This window comes from Coptis chinensis, chromosome 9 (assembly GCF_015680905.1).
Source record: "Coptis chinensis isolate HL-2020 chromosome 9, ASM1568090v1, whole genome shotgun sequence".
NCBI classification, from domain to species: domain Eukaryota; kingdom Viridiplantae; phylum Streptophyta; class Magnoliopsida; order Ranunculales; family Ranunculaceae; genus Coptis; species Coptis chinensis.
The window spans coordinates 22,341,062-22,361,662 of record NC_141464.1 but is presented as its reverse complement, the minus strand read 5'-3'; the positions used below and the strand labels follow the sequence as shown (position 1 = coordinate 22,361,662).

The 20,601-nt window shown below is 32.9% G+C and overlaps 1 protein-coding gene across 5 annotated transcripts in view; it reads right to left on the bottom strand.

Moving 5' to 3' along the window:
* Window positions 1–20,601, bottom strand: part of LOC147475216 (arogenate dehydratase/prephenate dehydratase 2, chloroplastic-like) — a 28,708-nt gene that overhangs the window by 3,929 nt on the left and 4,178 nt on the right. Inside the window, exon 12 of one of the 5 annotated variants that reach the window (XR_015208030.1) lies at window positions 12,477–12,579. The exons of 2 other annotated variants lie outside the window; for them this stretch is intronic. The gene's annotated coding sequence lies outside the window, so the exon portion shown is untranslated. Of the gene's footprint in view, window positions 1–12,476; window positions 12,580–19,604; window positions 20,051–20,601 lie in introns of those variants that run through there. 2 more of the 5 variants (XM_086583136.1, XM_086583137.1) reach the window with 2 other exon arrangements.

Below are 20,601 nucleotides of genomic sequence, written 5' to 3'. Positions count from 1 at the left end.
CTGATGGTGAAGAGGATGAGTGATAAAACTATCTCTTTATTCGTATCATGGAAGTACTCGATTGTATGATGGCTAAAGGGATGAGTGATATAACTATGTTTTGCTGATGACATCCCCATTCTTTCTGAAGGCAGTTTATCTCAACTTTCGGCTGCTACAGAGTTGAAGCCATAAAGGCAGTCCATCTCAAATTTCTGCTGCTACAGGGTCGCATATTAATCTGAACAAAACTTCAATGCTTGTTGGAAGTATGACCACCGAAGAGAGACATGCTCTAGCAGTCTAGCTGATGGAATTCTAGTTGTAGCTCCTCTTATCAAATACTAAGGCCTATCCCTGGTGTCATCTAGGCCTATGAAGCACCGACACTCCTCTAGAGGCAAAGTATCGGTGTCCAACACCGCACGTGTCCGACAAGCGATTTAGAGTGTCGGATTTAATAATTAATTTTTTGAATTTCCGACACACCGGGGACACGTTGGGACACTTGTTAAGGGGATTTTACTTCACTCGCGTGATTATGAGAAAGGAGACATGATTGCACCAGCACCTTTCCTCGTTCTTCGCCTCCTTTCATCTGGTTCGTCTCCAATCTCCATCACCAGCACCTCTCCTAGTTCTTCGTCTACATCAGGTAGGTAGGTCTTCTCTCATCTCTCTCCGTTCTCCTCTCTTACCCTCTCCTCTTGAATTTCTCTTTCATCACTAAGCCTTAATTCATTTTTCTTCTATTTCTTTTGAACTTCTTATTAATTTTCCATTGCTTATTCCACTTCAAATTATTGTACTTAACTTCTTAAAAGTTATTGGGCTGTTAGACATGTAAGTTGATGCTTAATGTGTTAGAATTGGCCATGTTATGAACTAGAGTATATAGAGGGATAGAGCCACATTCTTATGCGCACATTATAGCCACATTTTCGACATACAAATGCATTAAGACCTGATATTTTATGGAGATGATCTCCCTACCATGAAGATCATTCTCACAAAAAATCATAATATTTAGTTATGTCTAACCATGTAAAAATTAGTGTTCATTTTTGAGCTTTTCATCTAACGCTCCAAAATTTTTGTGAGTATGTCCTAAGATTAGATTTCTTTGAATGAATTAAATTTTTGTGAGCATGTTCTCTATGGTGGGGAGATCCTATCTACAAAAACTTAACACTTCATTCAACTTTTAGGTCCACAATTTTGCTTGGATTTGTTTACGATGTGGCTAGAATGTGGCTCTATCCCTCCCTATATATATATATATATATATATATATATATAATTTTCCATTGCTTATTCCACTTCAAATTATTGTACTTAACTTCTTAAAAGTTATTGGGCTGTTAGACATGTAAGTTGATGCTTAATGTGTTAGAATTGGCCATGTTATGAACTAGAGTATATAGAGGGATAGAGCCACATTCTTATGCGCACATTATAGCCACATTTTCGACATACAAATGCATTAAGACCTGATATTTTATGGAGATGATCTCCCTACCATGAAGATCATTCTCACAAAAAATCATAATATTTAGTTATGTCTAACCATGTACAAATTAGTGTTCATTTTTGAGCTTTTCATCTAACGCTCCAAAAATTTTGTGAGTATGTCCTAAGATTAGATTTCTTTGAATGAATTAAATTTTTGTGAGCATGTTCTCTATGGTGGGGAGATCCTATCTACAAAAACTTAACACTTCATTCAACTTTTAGGTCCACAATTTTGCTTGGATTTGTTTACGATGTGGCTAGAATGTGGCTCTATCCCTCCCTATATATATATATATATATATAGTCTGGATCTTAGAAGTACATACTTATTTTAAATTCAAATACGTACGTAAATAAAACTTCACCTAGAAAATGAATTCAAACCCAATTTTTTGTAGATATCATCTACTTACCATAAAGACTATCTCCACACAATTTTAGCTCATTTGGAAATTTCTAATCTAGATAAAAATTGTTGTTATCTTTAAAAAGAAATCTAACGGTCCAAAAATAGTGTTTTTGCAATAATCTTTTGCCTAGGTTAGAGATTTCCAAATGAATTGAAATTTGATAGAGATGATGTTTATGGTGACTAGATAATATCAACAAAAAATTAGGTTTTAATTCATTTTATAGGTGAAGTTTTACTTACGTACTTGTTTTAACTTAAGTACGTACATAATATATACAATATATATATGTGTGTGTGCGTGCGTGTGTGTGTGCATTCTTTTTGAGATGTGTATACGTGAGTATATGATGTGTTAATATTGTTTCACCAATGGGCATGTGTAAAGTTGTTTTCCTAATATCACGTTATTAATGATTAAATAAAATAATTGTGATAATTGTTAGTTTTAAACTATATTGGGATTTATGTAGAGGATGTCTTTATATAATGATGATCTTACTTCAATAGCAAACAAATTTTTTATTTTGTCTTATAAGTGTGTTTAATTCCTATAAATTATGACATGATTGATAAATATTGTTAAATTAGTTTCATATTGATTTTTGCATCTTCAAGTATTTTTAAACATGTCTTGGATTTATTGTTCTTAATTAGTATATTGAATTTTATTCATGATAGTATAACTTGTTATTGGTGATATATTAGAAGTGGGTTTATATTATCCTAATTTTTTAAAAATTCGTGTTATAAGGTAGCAAATCTTATTTTAATTGTCATTGTATATGAACATTGATTTTTTAACTTATTCTCTGTTTAAAATTAAGAATTAGTAATAATAAAAATAACAATGAATGTTGATTATTTCTTCTTAATTGTTTTGTTTCAGTGTTTGTTTCAGTGTATGTATTTTTGATAGATGTATATAAAGAATTATTTTTGAAATACGTGTTATATTTGATCTAGTTGCATGTATGAATTAGGATTCAATGGTTATTTTAAATTTAATATTTCTAATTTCTATAGTTTTAAATGATTCATTTTTGTTTGCTGAAATGAGAGTATTATATGTTTGATTGCTTATTTTTCTTTATATGTTTGAATCATAGTTGCAGAAACTTGAATTAGAGTTCCTTAATATTTTGTTTGACAATAGAAAGAAATAACATTTGTAAATACAATAAAATAATAAAATAAAAGGGTTTCTGATAGCATGACTAAAGTAAATATAAAATTTTATTATTTGAGGTTGTTACTATCCTGTGAAATTTCAATAGATTTCTCATATGCATAATAATTAATGGAATTCATCTGTTCTCTATACCTTTTATCAACTAATTAATTTTATTCTTGTATATTTAAAGTGCATTAGTGTGCCGACATTTTCTTACACCACGTTTATTCTCATGGTTTACCATAATTAGTTGTCATGAATGAAACTATAAATTATATGTGTTTTGTTGTTTAAATTTTTTTATGAAATACGTAACATGTCCGTTGCTTAAATTGTCATCCATAATAATAAGAGAAACTTGATTTGTTTGTTTATTAAGAAAATAAGAAGAAAAAAATAGTTAAAAAAATGATTCTCGCGTAATATATTTATAATCTCGATTACTTCAAATTTTTACTTGTAAATGAAAATGAATTTTGATATATTCATGAGAAGAAATTGATGTAAAGCTGGATAAAAGTATTTTTATATATATATATATATATATATATATATATATATATAGCCCGGCTCCTAAAAAGACCTTAAATAAGTACCAAATCTAAAACACCAACAATTTTACCTACAAAATAATTTAAAACCTAATCTTTTGTGCATATGATCTACTAACCATAAAGAACATATCTACAAAAATTCAACTTATTTGACAATTTTTAACATTGGCAAAAGATGATTGCAAAAACTAGGCATTTCTGGACTATTAGATATTTTTTCAAAAGTGAACAACAATTTTTATCTAAGTTAGAGGATATCAAACGAGTTGAATTTTTGTAGAGATATTCTTTATGGTTAGTAGATTATATGTACAAAAAATTAGGTTTTAAATCATTTTGTAGGTGAAGTTGTGGGTTGTTTCAGATTTGGTCCTTATTTAAGGTCTTTTTAGGAGCCGGGCAGTATGCGTTATTGATGACGATACATAAGTGTTTAGATTAATACAATGTTATTGATTAATATTATTGTTTATATTTTTAATTTGATGTTTCCCTTTCACTTTGACTCATATATTTCGCTTTTACTCATATGATTTGACGGTTTGGTGCCCCGACAAGAAAGTGATCTTTTCTACCAAGTCGTTCTACCTTTCTCGTCGTTCTTAGTATCCCCCAAACAATGGGGTTGTTTCCATTTCGCATTTTCCAAATTCAAGAATTTGGGGTTCCAAAGTCCCTACTAGAATTGCTTTCTTTGTTTGGTCTGCAGCTTTAGAGCATATTCTTATTGTTGATAATCTTTTAGAATTTTTTTTTTTTGGGGGTCTAATTTTAGACTTCTATCCCTTATTTTCGAGGAGTTGGTTAGTCATGTGCTTTTGTGTTGTCCTTTTCCTTTACTGGTTTGGCATTGCTTTCATTGGGACTTTGGGTTGGATTAGGTTTGTCTCAATAAGGTGGTTGATCTCCTTACTCAATGACACGCCGGGCCATTTTCATCTAGATGGCAGAGGATATGAAACATGTTACCTTTTGCAATCATGTGCGGTATTTGGTTGGAACATAATATACACAACTTTGAGGGCAAAGCTATGGAGATCCAAAAAGTCGTACTAGCCATCAAAGGGCTTCTTTGTTATTGGAGTAAAATATTTGTAGACCTCATAAACATTCGATTTGAACAATTTGTACTTAGATGGTAGAATATTATGTATAGAGTCTTTTTTAGGGTGGCTGCTTCACTTTTGGATTGTTTATGTCTATTTATACTGTGTAATTGTAGGTTACCTCGACCTACGTTTCTTTGATCTAATACAATATAATTTTTACCAATAAAAATAAAAAAAAAAATAAAATAACTTGTTTCTTAAGCTAGATATATCATAAATCATAATAGCAGCCTTCTAAACTTATTAGAACTCAAAAATAAGACTTCTAGACACTTATAAAGTAGGCTAAACAAGATTAACTTATTTTTAGTACATATGATTTTCTAAAAGCAATTAAACCATAAAAAGAAGTGTGAAATCCTAGCCCAATAAATGTGAGAAGAAAAAAGCACAGAGTGGATAAATTGTAGTCTACCAGCATGACTCAAGAACCTGCTCTTCCGGTTTGAGATCCTGTTAGTAATCTTCTCCAATAAAGGAAGGTAATCTCTAATACTTGGCCTAAATCTATGAAGCACGGACACGCGACACGAACAAATATTGGGCACGGATACGTCATGGACATGTTAAAAATAAAATAAAATAAATAAATATATATATAAACATATGCCTACCGTCCTGCAACAATGTTAATTTAATGATAACAATAAACATACTCATATCAAATAAATCCACATAACCAAGGTTTACGTCACATCTCTTAGTGAGGCAAAGGACATTTAGTACCTCTCCTAAAAGATGGAACCTAGCCATAAATTCTAATCCCACATGTACGTCACATCTCTTAGAGATGAAATATGTTATCATCATGAGTATGAGAAATGTCCATCTTATTCTACTGAAGTCATAGTTATTCTAATGATTTCACATCCATATATTATATTAATTACAACAAACAAAATAAATTTCCAAGATCAAAAGTACTTCCCGTGCAATATTTCCTATTTCACTCTAAAAAGCTATGGTTTTCACAAACTAACTCAATTGTCATGCCAACATACTAGTATTATCAAAATCACACTTGAGATAGATACATAACAAATTCTAGATTGTATAAAATCATGCACAATAACTGAAAAGAACAATAAACTCATAAAATAAACCATTTTCCATTTACTACTTAACCAATACCAAAAGGCTCGTCTTTCCATGCCTCGACTGACATCCCACCGTTGGATGGGCTTGAAATCTTAGTGGGTATGACTACTATGGTGCTAAATATATAGATCAAATTTGAGGAAAATCCATAACTAGATCATCCTTCATCTATGCCTAAATTTATGACTACACAGTGCAATTTTCTGGCGTAGTTTATACTACGACCAGTCACGATTAGGCGTGCATCGATAGAAAACCAACCATTTTGCAAAGATTGGTTAGAGATTTGACTAGAAAAGAAAGTTTTTAAGTTTTGAAAACATTGCTTGTGTAGAGATTTTGCATGTAAGGAAATATTCTTTTGTGAGGTAACAATTTCTTAATTTAAGGGAGAGAATATGGAAGGGTTTTATTATAAATGAATTATACCTAGTTGAGAAGAGAGATTTTAAATTATAGAAAATAGTTTTATTTGTATAAGGAAATAAATGTGTAGAGAATTAATTGATATGGAATGGTATTTAGCTTAATTTTGGGATCTAAAAGAAAATGATTTGCTTAGAATGTAAATAAACAAAACAAGAAAAAAAGTGGAAGAAGAAAGAAATAATGAGAGAATGAAAACAAACTAAAATTAAAAAGAATAAGGCAAAAGAAAAAGAAGGAAAAAATGAGAAGATAAGAAAATGGTTTTCAACATTTGGTGTTTCTTTAAGATTTTCATATGGAGTATTTTTATTGCTTAGTGTTGCTTTGATTCTACGTGCAGTTTTCTTGAATTCTATATGGAGTATTTTATTGCTTGGTGATATTGGACTTTATGTGGAGTATGGCTTTCTTGTTCTATGATTATTCTTTCGCGTAAACTAAAGGTGAGTAGACCTCACTTATTATTATTTTCAAATAGGAATTGTCGATTAATTTTATACATTTGTATAAAATGATTGAATATGAGGAGATATATAATTATGCAGTTTAAATTTTAATAAATTAATTGGTATTAAGCTGCGGTGTACGTATGAATAAGTATGAGAAGATGGTAGCATATATTAATATTTCGATTTAATTGTATTTGCATGAAATTTATTATCATTACTTTGTTCTTATAAATGATGTATAACCTATATGAGAATAATAATGGGTGTGTCTTGTCATTGTGGTTTGAACCATTATGTTGGGATTTTAAAATAAGTAATGTTGGTTGGGTTGAAATAATAGATTTTTTTTTGAGTTAATTGTGAAATACGTATTAAGTGAGATGGGTAATATTGTTATTGATTTTGATGACATGTGATATATGTAGTAATACATGAAGAATATTGTAACGGAAAATTTATTTGTTGTTAAGATGTGTTTGGTGTTTGGAATGGATTAAAAAATAATTTAGACACGAATCAAAGTGTATGTATATTTTTGGTGTAACATAACACTTTTGAAATGCTATAAACCTATTTCTTATTTTTGATATGTGATAAATTCATACTGTAACCCACTATGGCATTTCTGTAAATGTTGTAACATATTGTTTGGTACTGTAGCATTGTACAAATGTTGTATTACTACCTGCAGTACTTTTCAGACAATTTATAGTATTTAGTGAAAGTTATAATTGTGCTAATAATTACTAGAACCGTTTTTGCAACATTTTTGATGAATCATTCACGACATTTTATAGGTGTTATTATTGTGATTATCAATGCAATGATTTGTGATGTAGTATACTCTTATCCATTATGACTTATTTTATGATTTATATAATTGTGAGGTGTGATTTTTAAAGTAGCGTTGTTTATTACGCAACATTTTAGGAGAAATGATTACGTAATAAAATTGGCATTATGTTTATAATTGAGTTGCTATGAAATACTGTAACCATGTTTTTAGATAAATTTAAGACAAGTTTAAATATGACATGCATGATATATTCAAATGTGATGTTTAGTATAATATATTTTATTAACACGTGATAAAGTGGAATAGATGATATATTCAAATGTAGTGTTTAGTGCAATATATATTTTATTGGCACGTGATGAAGTGGAATGGATGGTATATTCAAACGTGGTATTTGGTGCAATATATTTTATTGGCACGTGATATAGTGAAATAATTATGAGAAATAAATAAACGATATTTGAAAAAATTTCGTAACGAAAATTCTAGCTCCTAGCTACAACAACTGTTGTGATAAATATGAAAGATGTCGTTTTAAGAGAATGTGAATTTAAAGGAACTTAGAACCCTTGTAGTCAAATGATGACTTTGATTATCTCATTACCAATCTAGAATAAAACGCGCGATATTTTAGGCCTAATAAAGGCTTACTCACATAGTTTTGACATCCGTGTGGGGGTTATTTTGTATGAGGCATCCCGCTTAGGATAACTGCGCCGGTGTGGTCTATTATGTGAGTGAGGCATGCGGATGTGCATGGTCGGCTCGATAGAGGGGAGCAATTGTGGTAGATAGGAGGAACCTAGGTAAAACATAGAGACGACGTTATTCTAAAGACACTTGAAGAAACTCTAAATAATAGTTATTATTTGTCAAAGTTTATGTTAACACAATAATAAATGATTGACTATGGTTGTGAAATTTGTCGTAGAGTTTGTTTTCCTTGGTTTGATGGACTGATTTGGTTTTGTATATGATATATTTTGTTTATATTGTACTTTCTTTTATTGTATTTTAGTTTTATTAAATTGTTTTGCAGAAAGGTGGGTTAAATTAATTGTTTTTGCAGGAAATGACCAACTCTGTAATTTGGCCAATGTAAGTGTAAGTATATTGTAAGTTTCATTTTTGTTATTATTATATGATGTGGATTTAATCAGAAGCTAAGACACCTTGGTGGAGAAACTAAATGCCTTAATATTATTGAATTGGAAGCTAAAGCAACTAAGTGAAAGAACTACTTGTTTTAATTATTATATGTATGGTTGTTGCGTGATTAGTTGGAAATTAAAGCGCCTCGATGGAGGAACTATATGCATTATTGATTACTAGTATTTGCTCGTCGTGTGACGGTACGATATAGCGCCTTTGTCCCCTTTGTCCCCCGACGCACATCATACGCGAATTTTGGGCAGACGCATCCGCTCCCCGATACACATATCCGGCGCTAATAATACTATAACATCTTACAACAAAGGCATAGATATGCGTGCCTTTGGTGCCCCGACGAGCATCTGCCCCTGTAAGGCACAAATACGCGCGCCTCCGGCACCCCCGATCGCATCCGCCCCCCTACTAAAAAAACTCCAACCGAAACCCGACTAAAAAAACTCCAATCGAAGCCCATTAGAAGCCCGACAAAAAAAGCCCAACCGAAATCCAGCCGCATTTGTTGATTTCATTGTTGATTTCAAGAATGATGCAATACTCTTTTTCCACACTATTAAACAACCCACACCTCATAAGCCTTAGGATTCGCCACCTCATAAGCTAGATCCAAAGGTTAGGGGGTGGTGTTGCACCACCCTTCTTTGTTGCTAGGGTATGGTATGCGCCTACGCCCGGACCTCGAGACCTCACACACTCATGCACTACCCGACGACAACTCATCGCGCTTCGTCCGTATGGCGCATTACCGCATCTTAGGTGCAAGACCTGCGAAACAACTCAATTTATAAGTTCAGCCGTAAGGTCATCCCAATTACCCATTATCTATAAGCCCAAATCAATTGGAGGCCTAACAGTTTATGGGCTAGCCTAACAATTTATAAGCCCAGCCGCAATTGTTAACTTTTAGTTGATTTTTGGATAGATCCCATGGTATTGATTACACTTAACAAAATTACACAAACTCTCCAAACACTTGGATCTGCCATCTCACAACTTACTAAAAGACAATAACAACCACTGGATGGAGGCCCTGCGGGCCCCACACCATTGTTTTTTATTATATAGATGTATATGTATGTATAAGATTGATCTGTATTTTAAGACTGCTCATACCAACATTGTTCATAATGTTGACCCATGCCTCACTCACATAATGGACCACATCGGCATAGTTACCCTAAACAGGATGTCGCATACACGGTAACCCAGGTACAGTAAGATTTTTGAATTCGTTGTAAACCAGATTTTTGCGTTGTAAACCAAATTTTTGAATTCATTGTAAACCCAGGATGACTCAGATTTCCTTGTAAACCAGGTGCAGTAAGATTTTTGAATTCATTAGCGTTAGTGCTTTGCTTGATAAGTAGTAGGATTTATTTTACCTGTATAACTAGCTGGTGTGGATCAAAGAGAAATTTTGATTGTTCTTTTTACTATTTAATTATGTTAACAGATTGGTGGAGAGATCTCAACAACACATTCTTTCTTCTTTTTCTTATGATCGAGCTAATAGGAGTTGTCATCAACAAACAAACTCTTTCTACTAGGTGAGTTCAGTGATCATCTTCTTATTCGTATTCGTTATGTGTATTTTAACTGTTAAACTGTTTGAATATTTTGGTAATGTTATTTAATACTTTACACACTTTTCTTTTTCCCATTTCTGTTTGTTCTTTCTATTGTCTTAACGTTTCCTAGTGTACGATTTAGAATTGAAAAGTAGGTGTGAATTAGTGAGTTACATTGCCAATATGGTGCCTCGTAGAGTGGCAATATTCAATGTTAAGGACGGGTTAGGGGTGACAAACTTCATATATATACATTGAAACCCTTTAATTTACTTTATTTCTTATTCAAATAATTTTTATAGCTGAGCAATCCTAATGTATATACATCATACCTGTTCTCATCGGAGTGAGAACGATACAACATTTTTCAATTCCTCTCCCATCACACTTATAACAAAATTCAAGATGAATATCTCTCATCATTTCTATAATTGCATGTTATATGTTGATGTATGAAAATATCCGTTTGATGTTGGAAACACTATGATAAAATTAAATATGCCAAACACTACCAGCCCGTGAAGGACTTTTTAATTTTTTTTAGGGAATTGTTATATACATACCCCATATATCTCAAGGCAGACCCCATTTTAGAAAATTTTAATATCGGAAATGTCCCCAAATAATCTCTAAGGGCATACTCCACTTAAAAAGTGAAAACATCTAAATTTCAACTTTTGTCTTTTTATTCTCTCTCAAGAAACCTTCCTTAAACCCACACTTTTTTTCCACTCCACACGGATGCCAAAACTATGTAAGTATTTATTATGTATAAAATATTACACATCTCATTCTTAATAGGCGACGAGATAATCAAAGTCATCATTTGACTACAAGGGTTCCAAATTCCCTTAAATTCACATTATCTTAAAAAGACATTTTTCATATTTATCACAATAGTTATGGTAGTTAGGAGCTAGGATTTTCATTACGTAACTTATTCCAATATCGTTCATTTATTTCTCATAACCATTTCACTATATCACGTGCCAATAAAATATATTGCACCAAACACCACGTTTGAATATATTATCCATTCCACTTTATCACGTGCCAATAAAATATATATTGCACTAAACACCACATTTGAATATATCATCTATTCCACTTTATCACGTGCCAATAAAATATATTGCACTAAACATCACATTTGAATATATCATGCATGTCACATTTAAACTTGTTTTAAATTTATCTAAAGACATGATCACAGTATTTCACAGCAACTCAATCATAAACATAATGCCAATTTTATTACGTAATCGTTTATCCTAAAATGTTGCGTAATAGACAACAACACTTTAAAAATCAAACCTCACAATTATATAATTCATAAAAGAAGTCATAATGGATACGAGTATATAACATCACAAATCATTACATTGATAATCACAATAATAGGACTTATAAAATGTCGTGAATGGTTAATAAAAAATGCTGCAAAAACAGTTCTAGTAATTATTAGCACAATTATAGCTCACTAAATACTATAAATTGTCTTAAAAGTGATGCTGGTAGTAATACAACATTTACACAATGCTAGTACCAAACACTAATGCTACAGTACCAAACAATATGCTATAGCATTTACAGAAATGCTACAGCACCAAACAGTGAGTTACAGTACGCTACAGTATGAATTTATCACATATCAAAAAGAATAAATAAATCTATAGCATTTCAAAAATGTCATGTTAGACCAAAAATATACGTACACTTTGATTCATGTATATTATTTTTTAATCCATTCCAAACACCCTTTAAACACCAAACACATCTTAACAATAAATAAATTTTCCAATACGATATTCTTCATGTATTACTACATATATCACATGTCATTGAAATCAATAACAATATTATCCATCTCACTTAATACGTATTTCACAATTAATTCAAAAAAATCTATTACCAACACTAAATTGCTTATTTTAAAATCCCAACATAATGGTTCAAACCACAATGACAAGACGCACACATCTTTATTCTGGTTATACATCATTTATAAGAACAAATTAATGATAATAAATTTCATGCAAATACAATTAAATCGATATATTAATATATATGCTACCATCTTCTCATACTTATTTATACGTACACCGTAGCTTAATTAATTTCTTAAAATTTAAAACCACATAATTATACATCTCATATTCAATCATTTCATGCAAATAAAATTAATCGACAATCCCTAGTTGAAAATAATCATAAGTGAGGTCTACTCACCTTTAGTTTACGCGAAAGAATAATCATAAAACAAGAAAGCCATACTCCACATAAAGTTCAATATCAACAAGCAATAAAATACTCCATATAGAATCCAAGAAAACTGCACGTAAAATCAAAACAACACCAAACAATAAAAATACTCCATACGAAAATATCAAAGAAACACTAAGTATTGAAAACCATTTTCTTATCTTCTCATTTTTTCCTTCTTCTTTTGCCTTCTTCTTTTGTTTTCATTCACTCATTATTTCTTTATTCTACCACTTTTTCTCTTGTTTTGTTTCTTTACATTCTAAATTTCTAAACAAATTATTTTCTTTTAGACCCCAAAATTAAGTTATATACCATTCCATATCAATTAATTCTCTACACATTTATTTCCTTATACAAATAAAACTATTTTCTATAATTTAAAATCTCTTTTCTCAATTAGGTATAATTCATTTATAATAAAAACTTTCCATATTCTCTCCCTTAAATTAAGAAATTGTTATCTCACAAAAGAATATTTCCTTACATTCAAAATCTCTACACAAGCAATGTTTTCAAAACTTAAAAACTTTCTTTTCTAGTCAAATCTCTAACCAATCTTTCCAAAATTAAACTTTTACTTTTTAAACCAACGGTTCGATTTCTGTCGAGGCACGCCTGAGCGTGACTGGTCGTAGTATAAACTACGCCAGGAACTTGCACTACGTAGTCATAAGTTTAGGCATAGATGAAAGATGATCTAGTCATGGATTTTCCTCAAATTTGATCTGTATATTTAGCACACATAGTAGACCCACTAAGATTTCCAGGCCCATCCGACGGTGGGATGTTAGTCGAGGCATGGAAAGACAAGTCTCTTGGTACTGGTTAAGAAGTAAATGGAAAATGATTTATTTTATGAGTTTATTGTTGTTTTCAGTTATTGTGCATGATTTTATACAATCTTGAATTTGTTATGTATCTATAGTGTGATTTTGATAATACTGGTATGTTGGCATGGCAATTGAGTTAGTTTGTGAAAACCATAGCTTTTTAGAGTGAAATAGGAAATATTGCACGGGAAGTACTTTTGATCTTGGAAATTTATTTTGTTTGTTGTAATTAATATAATATATGGATGTGAAATCATTAGAATAACTATGACTTCAGTAGAATAAGATGGACATTTCTCATACTTATGATGATAACGTATTTCATCTCTAAGAGATGTGTCGTACATGTGGGATTAGAATTTATGGCTAGGTTCCATCTTTTAGGGGAGGAACTAAATGTCCTTTGCCTCACTAAGAGATGTGACGTAAACTTTGGTTATGTGGATTTATTTGATATGAGTATGTTTATTGTTATCATTAAATTAACATTGTTGCAGGAGGGTAGGCATATGTTTATATATATATATATATATATATATATATATATATATATATATATGCCTAGGTATGTCATAGATGCCTGAGATTACCTTCCTTTATTGGAGAAGACCTCAAACGCGCGCTGACTGCACTACCCCGATAACTTCATGGTTTAATTGCCGTTTGCAAAAAGTACATGCATCTTAGGCGTAAAATATTCGGCGCAAGACCAGCGAAACAACTCAATTTATAAGTCCAGCCGCAAGGTCATCCTAATTACCCATTATCTATAAGCCCAAATCAATTGTAGACCTAACAGTTTATGGGCTAGCCCAACAATTTATAACCCCAACCGCAATTGTTGACTTTTGGTTGATTTTTTGACAGATCCCATAGTATTGATTACACTTAACAAAATTATACAAACTCTCCAAACACTTGGATCTACCATGTCACAACTTACTAAAAGACAATGACAACCACTAGATGGAGGCCCTACAAGCCCCACACCATTGCTTAATATATATATATATATATATATATATATATATATATATATATATATATATATATATATATATTTAACATGTCCATGACATATCCGTGCCCAATATTTGTTCGTGCCGCGTGTCCGTGCTTCATAGATTTAGGCCAAGTATTAGAGATTACCTTCCTTTATTGGAGAAGATTACTAACAGGATCTCAAACCGGAAGAGCAGGTTCTTGAGTCATGCTGGCAGACTACAATTTATCCACTCTGTGCTTTTTTCTTCTCACACTTATTGGGCTAGGATCTCACACTTCTTTTTATGGTTTAATTGCTTTTAGAAAATCATATGTACTAAAAATAAGTTAATCTTGTTTAGCCTACTTTATAAGTGTCTAGAAGTCTTATTTTTGAGTTCTAATAGGTTTAGAAGGCTGCTATTATGATATATCTAGCTTAAGAAACAAGTTATTTTATTTTATTTTTATTTTTATTGGTAAAAATTATATTGTATTAGATCAAAGAAACGTAGGTCGAGGTAACCTACAATTACACACTATAAACAGACAAACAATCCAAAAGTGAACCAGCCACCCTAGAAAAGACTCTATAAATAATATTCTACCATCTAAGTACAAATTGTTCAAATCGAATGTCTATGAGGTCCACAAAAATTTTACTCCAATAACAAAGAAGCCCTTTGGTGGCTAGTACGCCTTTTTGGATCTCCATAGCTTTGCCCTCAAAGTTGTGTCTATTATGTTCCAACCAAACACCGCACATGATTGCAAAAGGTAACATGTTTCATATCCTCTGCCATCTACATGAAAATGTGGTGGTCCTTCTTTGGAAAGTATAACCGAGTAAGGAGATCAACCACCCTATTGAGACAAACCTAATCCAACCTAGTGGTCCTAATGAAAGCAAGACCAAACCAAAGAAAGGAAAAGGACAACACAAAAGCACATGACTAACCAACTCCTCAAAAATGGGGATAGAAGTCTAAAATTAGACCCACAAGTTGTAAAGAGCTTTGTAAAAAAAAATTTCTTTCTAAGATTATCATCAACAATAACAATACGTTTCTAAAGTACGGACCAAACAAAGAAAGCAATTCTAGTAGGGACTTCGAATCCCAAATTCTTGAACCTGAAAAATGCGGAATGGAAACAACCCCATTGTTTTATATATATATATATATATATATATATATATATATATATATATATATATATATACTAGGGTATGCCCCTTGAAGGACCAACAATTGTTTTTCTTGAGACCTCAAAGTTGGATCGAAAAAACTTTGCGCGCAGTGTACTACCCCCGATAACTCATCGCTCGATGACTTTTAGAAATGAACAAAGCATTCAACCTCTTCCAAAGTGAATTTACCGCATCTTTACATTTCAATGAAGTAAAATATTATCGTAGCGCACCAAATTAAACAACTCAATTTATAAGTCCAGCCACAAGGTCATCCTAATTACCCATTATCTATAAGCCCAAATCAATTGTAGACCTAACAGTTTATGGGCTAACCCAACAATTTATAACCCCAACCGCAATTGTTGACTTTTGGTTGATTTTTGGACAGATCCCATAATATTGATTACACTTAACAAAATTATACAAACTCTCCAAACACTTGGATCTACCATGTCAAACAAGTAAACTACAAAAGTCATAACACTTCAAACAAAGATCCCTAATTAACACAAAAGAATCCACTTACTATGTATTGTCTTGATTCTCGCTTAAAGACAATGACAACAATTTGGATGGAGGCCCTCACACCCCACACCATTGCTAATATATATATATATATATATATATATATATATATATTAAGCAATGGGCCCGTAGGGCCTCCATCCAGTTGGTTATCATTGTCTTTATATATATATTTAACATGTCCATGACATATCCGCGTCCAATATTTGTTCGTGTCCTAAGGGTGCTTCATAGATTTAGGCCAAGTATTAGAGATTACCTTCCTTTATTGGAGAAGATTACTAACGGGATCTCCGTAGGAAAAAAGGGGTTCTTGAGTCATGTTTATAATGACTACAATTTATCCACTATGTATATTTTTTTCTTCTCACACTTATTGGGCTAGGATCTCACACTTCTTTTTATGGTTTAATTGCTTTTTAGAAAATCATATGTACTAAAAATAAGTTAATCTTGTTTAGCCTACTTTATAAGTGTCTAGAAGTCTTATTTTGAAGTTCTAATAGGTTTAGAAATTTTCGCTAATTATTATGATATATCTAGCTTAAGAAACAAGTTATTTTATTTTATTTTTATTTTTATTGGTAAAAATTATATTGTATTAGATCAAAGAAACGTAGGTCGAGGTAACCTACAATTACACACTATAAACAGACAAACAATCCAAAAGTGAACCAGCCACCCTAGAAAAGACTATACATAATATTCTACCATCTAAGTACAAATTGTTCAAATCGAATGTCTATGAGGTCCACAAAAATTTTACTCCAATAACAAAGAAGCCCTTTGGTGGCTAGTACGCCTTTTTGGATCTCCATAGCTTTGCCCTCAAAGTTGCGTCTATTATGTTCCAACCAAACACCACACATGATTGCAAAAGGTAACATGTTTCATATCCTCTGCCATCTACATGAAAATGTCCCGGCGTGCCACTGAGTAAGGAGATCAACCACCCTATTGAGACAAACCTAATCCAACCCAAGGTCCTAATGAAAGCAAGACCAAACCAGCAAAGGAAAAGGACAACACAAAAGCACATGACTAACCAACTCCTCAAAAATAGGGGATAGAAGTCTAAAATTAGACCACAAAAAAAATTTCTTTCTAAGATTATCAACAATAACAATACGCTCTAAAGCTGCAGACCAAACAAAGAAAGCAATTCTAGTAGGGACTTCGGAACCCCAAATTCTTGAACCTGAAAAATGCGGAATGGAAACAACCCCATTGTTTGGGGGATACTAAGAACGACGAGAAAGGTAGAATGACTTGGTAGAAAAGATCACTTTCTTGTCGGGGCACCAAACCGTCGAATCAAGATCCTGCTGGTTGAGGTTTACCACTCCAAACCGAGCAATAAGAGAGGCTAACTCATCGATGACCCCATTGAAATCCCTACGAGAACCGAGGTTCCAAGAAATATCTCCATTAGATCTAACCATGCATTCGCTAATTGTGCGCCTCCTATGGTGAGACATGTTGAGCATATCAAACGTCTCTTTTAGAGGCCTATCTCCCAACAATGTCTTTCCTAGAAAAGGATCTGATTATCACCTGAACCAAGACTATACCTAATACCTCTTTTAAAAATGGGATTGATGCCCTCCAAACACCACAACCATAAGGAATGCAAACAGGATCCGCTCTCCAAAATTTGTCTAGTAGACAAAAGCTCCTTGCTCATGCGAGATCACACGACTGGTCACTCTCCAATCTAGACGAAAGAATTTTTGAACTGATTTTATAAGCACTCCCAATTAAACTAAAAGACGAAGAGCCCCAATGTCCTCCACATCATCAACTTAGGACCAAAGTTCCAAAAGCATTATCAATGGTATGAGCAAGAAATCCTGAACAATTAAAACCCACAACCATATTCATAAAATCAACACTAATTATCTCCCAAGATAACAACCTGTAAAACTCTATGGGAAAACCATCTGGACCCGGAGAACGATTGCACCCTATACTACAAATGGCAACCCAAACCTCATCCTCATCAATGTCTCTTTCCATTTCCATCTCGTATCTATCCTGCAACGAGATACAACCGAAACGAAGATCATCTACCAAAGGTCATACTTGAGATGGCTCAGTATAAAGATCTGAATAGAAATTCACAATTTCTACTATGAGACAAGCTTTCCCTCTTATATCTTTGCCCTTGATGTTAAGACACTCTAACTGGTTTATCTTATTTCTGACGCTAGCCATTTGATGGGAAAAACTCGTATTCTGATCATCTTCAACAACCGATTTAGTTTTGCTCTTCTGCCTCCAAATGCCTCCAAGAAATCTCTTCCCTCCTAGCTAACAACTCAAACTCAGAATTGAGTTCAATCCTTCTTCACCTCTCGGGAGAAGAAAGAGTATTCTCTTCTTCCTACAGGTCAAGAATTTGTATCTCCTTAAAAAACTAATTTTTTTTCCTATCCACCACTAAAATATTTCTTCATCCAACACTTTAATCTTTTCTTTCAGAGCTTTCAATTTATTAGCAAAAATAACACCTAGCCTATTCTCAAAATAAAATTAGTCACACCAATCTTTAATATTAAAGATGAATTTCGGATCCTCAAACCAATCCACATAGGGCTCAAATCTTAATGGGGAAGGTCTCCTAACATCACACCAACACTCCAAAACAATTGGATGATGATCTAGAGTTGCATACAGGACAATATACTGGTTTAGTCTAGGCTACTCTTCCTCCCATTCAATCAATGTTCACCAAAAAAAAAACGGTCCAATTTTGAAAGAATAGAATTGTCCATATAGTTAGACTAGGGGTACTTGCCACAGATAAGAGGGAGGTCCATAAGTTCACATCTATTCACGAACTCTTCAAAAACTTCTCATCTTATTACTAATATGACTCCCACCTTTTCTATCACGGGAAAATCTCATAACATTGAAGTCCCCACCTATACACCAAGGCAACCCACTGGCAAAACCGAAAGTACAATCAAGTTCACCCCAAAACATATCTAAATTATTTCCATAAGCAGGATGACACACACTGGTGATAGCCTGACGAAGGAGCCCTTAAACACACAAAAAAAGAAACATAGAAAGAACTGATTGCGGACTCAGACATTTGCACCTTATCCACACAAATACCCCCAGAGGTATCTTAAAATCCAATCAACAATAGGAATCCCCCAAATATCGTTAACCAAGCGAGAAGAAATAGATTCCAACTTGGTTTCTTGAATGATGGCCATACCAGCCCAATGAATACAATCCTTGACAACGGGATGCTTAGATTCCACACGATGACCTGTCGTGGTGGTTTGGGATTCCGTGGTTGTCGTGGTGATTCGGGATTCGAGATATGGTACTTCTCGTGGGAATTTTTTGTTGCCAGTGATTCGTGGCTAGGCCTTTTGTTTTCTTTGGCAAACTCATGATTATTATACTCACGTGTCATCATGAGTTTGAGAGGGGGTGTGAAGGGTACAAGTGTGAATAGATTGTATGTAAGGGTATTACAGTAATTTGGTATAAGTATGGTTCTAGCATATATGCAATGATGTAATAGTTGGGCATTAACAAAGCAAATAATATAATGTAGCCTCTTTTGTAATATGATAACACAGAGAATTACATTGGATTAATGTCTTACTATTACACTATTGAATATATATACATAAATCCTAGTTACAACATGTTACTACAATAGTTGTACATAACTACCTGATTACAATTCTATCCTTCACACCCCTTCTGATGACACGCCCGTAAAATCATGAGTTTGCCAAACAAACTGAGATAGCCTAGCCACGAACCACCGAATTGCCACGAGAAACCGAATCACAGAAAACTCAAACCCACTCAAACCCGGGAAGAATCAGGAATAATCACGAAAATTCAAAAGCACCACAAATGACCACAATAAGAACTACCACAGATTAGCAAAGGAACCACCAGAAAATCACCACAAGAGCCACTTCAAGAAATCACAATAACTGCAAATGGAAAAGAACATCAAAAGAACCCGAAAGAACCTGAAATCATCAAAAAGAACCCCGAAAAGAAATCCGAAAGAACATCAATAACGAAATTAGATCCACAAAATAGACACTATATCAAACATCAAACCCCATCAAAATCATGACCCACAAATTACACGTCGAAATCCATTGGAAAGTCACCAAGAAAATCAGATCTAACACACTGAGAAACCTCCATAACATACCCATAAACTCTTACTGTAAAACTCAATTTTCAATCTTAGATATCAACTAAACATACCCATTCCCACGACCCCAAGAGCCATAGCTCCGATACCATGATAACACAGAGACTTACATTTGGATTACTTGGATTAATGTCTAACTATTACACTATTGAATATATACATAAACCCTAGTTACAGCATAGCCATTAGACAGGCATTTCCTCCCTAGAATCTTCTAATGCATTTTAGCAGGTTTCTAATAAGTTATGAAAGGGGTTATTATATAAAGAACTCCTATTATCAATAAACTCATTCTCAAATTTATTTTCCCAGTGTTCTATTGAATTTTTTTCTATTGCTCCCGCTACGTTGTGCTGC